This window comes from Apus apus, chromosome 6 (genome assembly GCF_020740795.1).
Source record: "Apus apus isolate bApuApu2 chromosome 6, bApuApu2.pri.cur, whole genome shotgun sequence".
Taxonomy (NCBI): Eukaryota; Metazoa; Chordata; class Aves; order Apodiformes; family Apodidae; genus Apus; species Apus apus.
Genome location: NC_067287.1, coordinates 37,551,857 through 37,561,402, shown reverse-complemented (window position 1 = coordinate 37,561,402; position 9,546 = coordinate 37,551,857).

Here is a 9,546-nt window from a genome sequence, read left to right as displayed (position 1 = left end):
TCCAGAGAAGGGCAGTGGAGCTGGGGAAGGGGCTGGAGCACAAACCTGATGAGCAGCTGAGGGGTGTTCAGCCTGGAGACAAGGAGAACAGCTCACTCTACAACTGCCTGAAGGAGGTTGGGAGCAATGTGGTGCTGAGGGACATGGTTTAAGCTCTTGACTCTGTGGAGTTCTCTTAGTGGTTGGACTCGATCTTAAAGAGCCTTTTCCAACCAGAACAACTGTGTGATGGAGGCAGCTGCAAGCTGTGCAGTTGGGGTGGTGGAAAGACCTTCTGCATCTTTCCCACACCAGAAGAAGGCAGAGCCCTTCAAAAGCTCCTACAGAGGAGCTTTCTCAGCTTGTACCTGCTTTTCCTTGGTCCTGTGAGTCGTGCAGAGCTCAGCCTGGGGACCTTTGTCCACAGCCTTTGGTGAACAGCTGAGGCTTAGAGGGCTGGAGAAGGGTGCAGCTGAGCTTCCACATCAGTTTGGGGTGCAGTCTGGCTTGGTCACTAGGCTGTGCCTCCTGCTTGCCATGCCTGTAAGAAGTCCTCTGCTGAGGGAGATCTGAGCTGCTGCTGGATGATGATCAGCCCTCAGAGAACATTTCCTCTCTGTATGATAGTTTTTGGTTTGGTGTTGTCCCCTCTGATGCTGGGGACTGCTGCGTGCAGGACGTGTAGCCTGAAAGAACTGAAGGTGACACCACCACTGAAACAGCAAGCAGCCAGGAGTGCAGCCACCCCACCCCAGCAGCACTCACAGCCTTCAGGAGTCCACCTTTCATTCAGCTCCTGCCATGGACGTGCCTGCAGCCTCACAAGTACTGGAGAGGTTGGTGGGCTGGGCAGGTCTGGGCCCTGTGGTGGGTTCAGCCACCAGCCTGGCTGGTTCATCAGCATCATCCCTTTGTTGTAGGAGCCTCCTGGGCCAGCTCCAGTGGGTGATGCAGCCTGGTCTTCGAGGTGCTTTGTGGATTTGTGCACCCTGGTGATACAGCACTTCAGAGGGCTCAAGCAACAGATGATGAAGATGGGCCAGGAGGATTGTCAGAAGGTTGGAACACCTCTCCTGTGGAGACAGGCTGAGATAGCTGGAGTTCAGTGTGGAGAGGAGAAGGTTCTGGGGAGAGCTTAGAGCACCTTCCAGTGCCTGAAGGGGCTCCAGGAAAGCTGGGGAGGAGCTTTTTGCAAGGGTATGGAGTGATAGGATGAGGGGGAATGGTTTCAAGCTGAAAGAGGGGAGATTTAGGTGAGATATTAGGAGAGCAAAGGGGATTATTTTTTTTTCCTCTTTTTTTAATCTTCCTCCTTTGCTGTCATACCCAGTTTTCCCAGGCAGCAAATGCTAGCCAGGGTGGGGGTCTGTGAACTACAGCCTGCAGCAAAAGAAGGTTCTGGGCTGAAGCCAGCTGGGAGAGAGAGGGAACGTCGGGTGCTGCCTGATCCATGAAGCTGAAAGCACTGGTTCCCAGGAGGCTGGGAGCAGATGTATCCCAAGGCCCCAAGGCAGCAGAGAGCAAGGTAAATATTTCTGTAAAAGCTCATCCTGCTGTTTGCCCACACCACCAGTGTGTGACATCCATTATACATGAGGGCTGGAGCTGTGGGCAGTAGAGCAGAATGCTTCCCAGTAGCTCCTGCATTAAATAGAGATGAAGGAGGACGTGGGAGGTGTTTCTTCATGCCTGGCCTGTGGGCTCCTGGAGTGGCCAACCCCATCTCACCTAGGATGGGCATGAGCTTAACAGTTGTCTACCCAAAGAAATTAATTTGTGTGTCCCTGTGATAGGTTGTCATGAGCTGATATTGGGGGGGCAACCAATATTGGGAGGGTTCAAAGACTTTCCAAGCCTCTGGAAATACAAAGAATGATGGAGCAATCCAGCATCATCCTGGAAGGAAGAACCAGCTGACAGCTAGGAGGTACTTTGGAATCCTGGTGGTGGTGGTCAAACTTTTCATGTTGTTTTGATAAATGCACCTGTCAGAAAAAAATAATCTCAACTCTAATGTGGAATCTTTCTAGAGGAAATATTTTCAGCTCCCCTGTTTCATCCTTTTGTACTGAAACTTCCTTCAGTTTACTTGAAGGGTTTTAGAAAGCTGGGGTCAAAGCTCATCACTGTTAAACCTCCAGTGAAACCTTTCTTTTCAAGCATGTTAGCTTTCTTTTTATGTTTCTTACTGTTGCTGGTTTGTACCCAGTGAAGCATCACTGAGGTTGTGTCTGTCAGATCCCTTCTCCTGAGGCTTTGCTGTTTCAGGACAGAACAGAATTAGCTTTATGCTAAAGTAACCAGCACCTGCCAGTGTTGAAGTTGCCCTTCCCTGGTTATTTTAATGCTTCATTGGCTATAACCATGAATTGCTGTCCTCTCTTTCTCCTGACATGCAGCCAGCCTGTTGTTCTGCAACTGTGAGAAGCTCCTGCCCTTGCTAGCAGATGTATTGTTGGTGGTGTGTTGCTGAAATGTCTCTGTGATGTCTTTCCACTGAGCAAAGAGGTGTTCTGGGGCTGCCTGGTGTCAGAGTGTTCCATCTCTGCTTTGAATTCTGTCCCCTCCTCCTCCCAAATCCTTAGTTCCCCTCTTCCTGGCCAGCTGTCAACAGTGGTTGCTAAACCCTCAAACATATCTGAGAGGTTTTCCAACCTGAAGAGGTGGACTCTGCATTGGTGCTGGGCTCCAGCCCCAGCTATTCCAGGCATCTTCAGTGGGTTTGGCTCTCTGAGGGAGGAAACAGCTCTTGCGAGGTTGCCCAAGAAGAGCTTGCATCTCTGCACTTGCTGCTTTTCCAGAGGATGGCTCGTGTCAGAAAAACCCTTGGCTTGAGTGTGAAACAGCAATTAAATATCCCAGCCCAAGCTGGTGGTGTCCTGGCCACACAAGGGAAAGGGAACTGCAGCTCTCGAGGGAGAAGAAAATCCAGTTGCACCTTGTCCCTCCGCAAAATCAATAGCTGGAATTGCTTTCCAGAAAGCAGAGCCCAAAGGAGCTAGCAAACAACTGATGCAGTGTCTGTGCACAAAGTGGTGGAGCTCAGAGGTGGATGAGCTCTACATCAACCTTAGGGGCAAAAGTGACACCAAAGTGGTCACCCCAGGGCCAGCACACTGCGTGGTGTCTTTGGAAGATCTTTGCTTTTGCCTGGACCTTGTTGCCTTCCTGTGGGGTAGAGTTCTTTGAGCCAGTTTGTGGAGCCTAACAGGACGTTGGGCTGGAATCTTCTGAGGTGCCCTCTGAGTTACTGTGACCCCACGGGGCTCAGTTCATCCCCCGAGGGAAATCGGCTGCGTCTTGTCAGGTCTACTTGACCTCTGAACAGGAGTCTCTGTGGAAACGGGGTTCTTCTCTCCCACCTCTGGAGAAGGAGGAGGCTTTACATGGGTTGATCCTGGGGTTTATGGATTTGATCCTGCCCTTCAAGTATTTGCATGCAGTTAAGGTGAGAGTCATTTCCCAGAGGTGTCCGTGTGCCTGATTTGGGAAATCTTGTTCCCAGTGCAGGGAGCCAAGGAGCACTCCTGGGAGCATGGTGGGGTACGGGTGGTGCAGGGGTACTGGGCAGCCTCTGTGAGCCAGGCATGGCAAGGGGCTCTCTGGAGGTGGCTGGCAAAGCATCTCCCATGGGACATGCCCACCAAGGTGGTGTCAGGTCATAGGCTGGACTTGATGATCTTCACGGTCTTTTCCAGCCTTGGTGATTCTGTGAAAGGAGAGCAGGAAGAAGTGGTGGTGGAGGTGAAGCTCAGCCCTCTCTTTCCCCTCAGCAGGGATGAAGTACCTGCAGTGAAGGAAGCTTTGAAGAAAGGTGAAGGGGAAGCCAGGCAAGACCGGGGCAAGCTGGGAGAGGAACACGCCAAGCGTTGCCCGTGCTGGCTGTGCCCCTGTGGAGGCAATCTCATGGTTATTTTAGACTCCAGCTGGGAAGCAGCTCTGATCCCAGTTTTTGCAGTATCCTGCCAAGCTCACGCTCCACATCGCAGCTCTTGGGAAGAGCGTGTGGGACCTTGGTCTTTTGGGTTTTCCATGATAGACAGATCCAAAGGCAGACACGGAGCAGTTGGATCCGTTCTTCCTGACGCTGAGGAGTTCCTTGCTACCCAAAACCACCCTGTGCAAGCATGGGAACTTCCTCTCATCTGAGATGCTTCTTGCTAGGATTGACAGTAAAACCAGGCAGCACTTTAGGGCCTTCTCGTGCTCATAACTCTCATGAGGTGGTTCACCTTCTAAATCTGTGCAGACACAGGCAACATCCAGCCCCCTTGTCTCTGTTTCACGGAGTTCCTTGGCACACAAAGCTGTTCAGAGGGGTCTGGCATCACTGAAGAACTGCAGGCTGGGAGGCATTGGGGCACTTTGCTGCTTGCTTGTGGTCTGTGCCCTGGAAATGTATGAGGAGGGTGCAAAGAAGCTCAAATCTGAGCTCCTCCCTGTTGGCCAGCAGCCATGGCTGTTCCTTCAGAAGTATTTCTGTACTGGTGTTAAGTCTGGGCTAAATGACATTACCGTGGTGGGACTTCACACTTGTGGATTGTGTCTCCTGGGCACGTTGGCTACTTGCTCAAAACAGGAGGGGAAGTTTGGGGAGGTTTAATCTCGCTGGTTTCCTCAGCAATGCTCCTCAGGCAGCAGGTTCAATCAACTGCAGTCATCAGATCCCACATGGGCTTGAATCCTTACACCTCTTGCCCAGTTTCTACTGGATTGTGGTTTGATTTGGTGGGTTCTCAGAGCTGGATCAAGAAGCACTTTTTGGAAGTTGGCTTTCTTTGTTTTCTGGATGAAAAAAAGCAAAACTCAGCTTATTTTGAGGGGAAGGGGGAGATAGAGGATGGGAAGAACTTGGTTGTTAAGCAAAATAAGTCTCTATATCCCTTGAAATAGATTAAGTGTGGCTCCAGGGGCCATTGTGGAGACCCAGCACTGTAAGAACACAGATTTCAGGGAAATCCTTATGCACTGTGACAATTTAAAGTGCCCCCAAAGGGTGTTCACTCAGGCAGAAGCACACTTTATTTGAAGCACATTATGAACGAGTCAGGAGAACTATTTGTTTGCTGGAGATGGGCAGTGGATCAATTAAGCAGAGCAGAGGCCACAGAGCAAGTCAATTTGCAAAAGGGCAAAACACAGAAGAGGTGGCTACATCCTGTCTGCTTTCCAGGGTGTCCTCCCTCTACCCACTGAGATGGGGCTGAGGAGCTGGGCTTCAGGATCCTGAGTGTCTGTGGCATCCCTAGATGCCTGAGGAAGGGGCTCACCGTGGTGTGGTGAGCCCACCAAGCAGCAGGGACCCTTCCAGGGGCACTGGGGGATCTCCTTGGCTCTGCTCTTCCTCCTGAGTATCCTGATCATTGGGGCTGGGGGACATTTCTCACTGTGAGTCAACTGCTAGGGATTGGACCCGCTCTCCAGGTGATAGCAGCTCACTTAGGGTGTAGTTACCTGCCTGGAAATACTGGGAAACCCAATCCTGTTCCTCCATGGAGAGGGAAGAAGGAATGGTGCAGGTTCCTTTGTGGGGTTTGGGTTGAGGGGGGGAGGCTGACTGCGTGAGATTTTAATTTATCTTCTTTTTGAGGGGAAGGGCCTTTCCTTTGCTAAGGGAGAAGGCAAAGTGCTCAAAACTGCACTACAAAATCTTATTGGATGCTAAAATCACAGTTGTTTTTTTTTTTAAATGGGGAAAGGAAATATCTGGAAAAGATATAGATAGATAGATAGATAGATAGATAGATAGATAGATAGATAGATAGATAGATAGATAGATAGATAGATAGATATGGTTTTGTTTCTGTTGGGTTTTTTCCCCAGTCTCTCTGAAAGTGGCTAGGGAAAAAAAAAAGCAAAGTGATGGATGGTCTTTCAGTCCAGCTGCTTAAAACTCGTTGGCTGTGCATGTTTTTCTGCTGACCCTGTGTGGAAGAAATGGGATCTGCACAAGTATACAGCATCGTGACTTCAAGTATTTCCTCAAGGACTGAACTCATCTCAAGTGCTGGCCTTGGCAGGGTGCTGGCTCAGCGCTTGGGCTGGCTCTCAAAGCTGTTCCGAGCCCAACGACTCCGTGAGGAGCATCAGGCTCAGCCTCTGCCTGCTGACAGCACAGCCGTGCTCCAGCAGAAGATGGGCTGAAGGGAGAGAAGGGCAGAGCCAAGTGGCAGAGGGAGAGGAGGCTGTGGCAGGAGGAGCTGCAGCCCAGCAGGAAAATGCCCAGCTCAGGTGCTCAGCCTCATGAAACAGGTGGTTTCCTGACGAAGCATCGAGCTGGAGAAAGAGCAGCAGATGCACCCAGGGCAGAGCCTGATGGACTCGACCTTCTGCTCGTTTGACAGCAGGCTAGCTGGGACTCTGGCTTCTACCCAGCAGCTCTTTATTTTCTCTCCTCCCCTTTTCTAGCCCCTGGGCAAGTAACCACATCTGAGAGCCCTGAAAGGAGCAGTGAAGCCAGAGGGTGTCAGACCATGTCAGACCATCAGAGGGGTTTAGATGTCAGCTGGCACGATGAAGGAAACAGCATCGCAAAGCTGGCCCACACAGACAAGAGATGTTGTTGCTGCCCCTGCATGGAAGCATTCGAGGCCCGGGCTGAGCCTCTGTTCTGTGTCTCCAGTTATGTAGGGGGCTTGGACTAGATGACCGTTCTAGGTCCCTTCTACCTCCATGTATTCTCAGATTCTATGTTAAGAGCACAAGGAGCTCCAGGGGTCGGCTCTGCAGGGAGGTCCTTCCACCCATTGCCATTCTGTGATTCTAGAAGAGAGCCTGTCCTAGATTTCTGGAATCTAGACTAGAATCTGCTCTAGATTTCTGGTTCCAGATGCTGCCACCTCACAATGCCACCTGCCAGTGCCACCTCACAATGCCTGGAGATGGACTTAAGGACAGGACTGGCCAGGACAGGACAGAGTGTGACTGTGAGGTGACCCTTCGCAGCCCCCTTGTTCCCTGGTGCCCTGAGTCCGTGGTGCTTTCCTGAGGTGCCTCCAACCCTTCGGTGGAAGCCCTGGAGGACAGGACAGGACTAGACAGGACAGGACAGAGCGTGACTGCGAGGTGACCCTTCGCAGCCCCCTTCTTTTCTGGTGCCCTGCACCCGTGGTGCTTTCCTGAGGTGCCTCCAACCCTTCGGGGGAAGCCCTCGAGGCCAGGACAGGACAGAGCGTGGCTGCGAGGTGACCCTTCGCAGCCCCCTTGTCCCCTGGTGCCCTGCACCCGTGGTGCTTTTCTGAGGTGTCTCCCAGCCTGCGGTGGAAGCCCTCGAGGCCAGGCCTGAGCAGCATGGAGGAGAGACGCCCCAGCTCCGCGCTCAACGTGCTGGCGGGAAGCGTAAGTTGCCTGTGGCTGAGGCTCCAGCCTCGCAGGGATCGTGTGGCCCTTCCAGCCGCATCCGCTGGGCACCCAGCAGCCCGTGAGGCCAGCGGGGTGCAGTGGGAAGGGCAGCGGCTCTCGGGGGGGAGCTGGGGAGATGGCTGGCTCTGGCAGCAGAGCAACCCTGGGCCACGTCTCCTCCAGGTGCCCAGCTTCGTCAGCTGCATCTACGAGCTGCTGGCGGGCGACACGGACGCGGCTGCCCAGCACCAGCTGCAGGAGACCCTTCTGCAGCTGGCCCGCGCCAGCCCCCAAGACGTGGTGGTGACCCTCCTGTGCCAGGCCCCGACATGCGACGGGTACGGGGCCCCTCTCCCTGCCTGGAGGGCTCCGGGCTCAGCTGTGGGCCCATCCCACGGAGGCTGCCAAGAGAGACCCAGGCTCTCGGGCCCCTCCGCTGCCAGCCCTGCAGCTGCGCGCTCCCTGCCTGCCCCTCAGGAGCCCGTTGCTCGGGGGCCCCGGGCTTGCCCAGGCTGGGCGCTGCGGCCAGAGCCCGCTGACAGACCCCTCTGGTCCTGCAGGGCTGCTGCCAGCATCTGGAGGGTGATGGCCTCGGAGCGCAGGGCTGCGGAGAGGGTGCTGCCGGAGCTGCTCTGGGTGCTGCAGGACTGGCCGCTGCACATCACCACCACCTCTGACGGGCACAGCGCAGAGGTCTTTGCCCTGGCCGTGAGTTTCTGGAGCCCATGGGCACCGCCAGGCTGCCCTCTCCGGCCCTGGCCGCGGCACCTCTGGGCACTCAGCGCTGCCCCGGGCTCTTCTCTTCCCTGCAGGCAACCAGGGCGCTGTGGGAGATCCTGCAGCTGCCCAGGACCCCACACGGCTTGTCGGCGTGTTTTCCCGGGTTCCTGCTGGCTCTGCTCTCCCAGGTTCTCTTCAGCACGCAGGAGACGCCAGAGGAGGTCGAAACCTTGTGGGGGGAAATCCAGCCGCACAGCTGCCTCCCCACCAGCCCCAGCAGGTGCTCCGGCCCGCTGCCCCCCTCCTGCCCGTGGCCCCAGCACTCGGGCTCCCAGCGTCACCCGGGCTTTTCTCCACACGCAGGTTTGCAGTGCTGACCATCAAGGCGCTGCTCTGCCGCGTGGGCTGGGAGCACGTCGTCTTGGCGGTCGAGCGCAAGCGCGGCTGGGACACCCTCCTCAACGCCGAGACCCACCACTATGCAGTAGGTCTGCTGGCCAGGTGAGAGCCCCCTGCTCTTCTCCCCCTCTCCTCCCCAAAAGGACTCTGCTGCTGCTGCTGGGCACTGCCTTTGCCTGCCTGCTGCAGAAAGACCAGGCGCCTGCCAGGCGGTGCTGGCAGTGGTTTGCCCTCCCTGCTCAGCGCCCACGGCGCCTTCTTCCCCTGCCAGAGTGCTGCGGGGGACCTCGACTCGCCTGTGCGGCTGCATCGCTCGCCACCTGGTGCAGGTGCTGAGCAGCAAGGAGCCCTGCTGGGAGGTGCCTTCCATGGCGTTCCTTGCCGAGGTGAGGGATGGCGAGCGCTGCCTGGCCCAGCCGCCTCCCTGCGCTCTGCCCTCGTGTCGCTGCAGCTGCAGGGGAGCCTGGCGGCTGGAGCTGGGGCAGGGCTGGGCCCCTGGCTGCTGGGCTGACACTTGGGACTCCTGCCCACCTTGTGCCAGCTCTGGCTCTTCCTTCAGGGCTCCTGCAAGGCCGAGGCAGCTGGAGCTGCCCAGGGCTGGGAGGCACAGCGCAGCGGGCGGGGGGTCCTGCTGGCCAGGCACCCCTGTCCCTGCTCTCTTGCTGTCTTCCAGCTGCTGGGCTGCCAGAAACTCAGGAAATGGGGGGGCCAGGTCCTGCGCTTCATCCCCAGGTACCTGCGAAGCGAGTGCGGCATGATGCGGCACCTGGTGCTCAGGGTCCTCGTGGCACTCTGCAAGAGACCCTCGCTGGTAAGAAGGGGGCGGCTGGCTGCAGCCGGGCTGCTGCTGTGGGGCTGGGGAAGGGCTGCTGGGTACCACAGCAGCTTGGACTTGGCCAGCCTTTGGGAGCTGTGGCAGCTGCTCCCAGCTCTGCTGCCGGAGACTTCACCTGCCCGAGGAGTCCTTGGGGGCAGGTGTTTGTCTTCTGGGCCCCAGGGCCACAGCCCCGGGGGGTCAAACTGCCAGCGGGGGTGATGGCTTCACAGCACGCTGGTGTTTCCCACACAGGCCAAAGCAATGGTTTTCCTGCTGCCTCTGCTCATCGA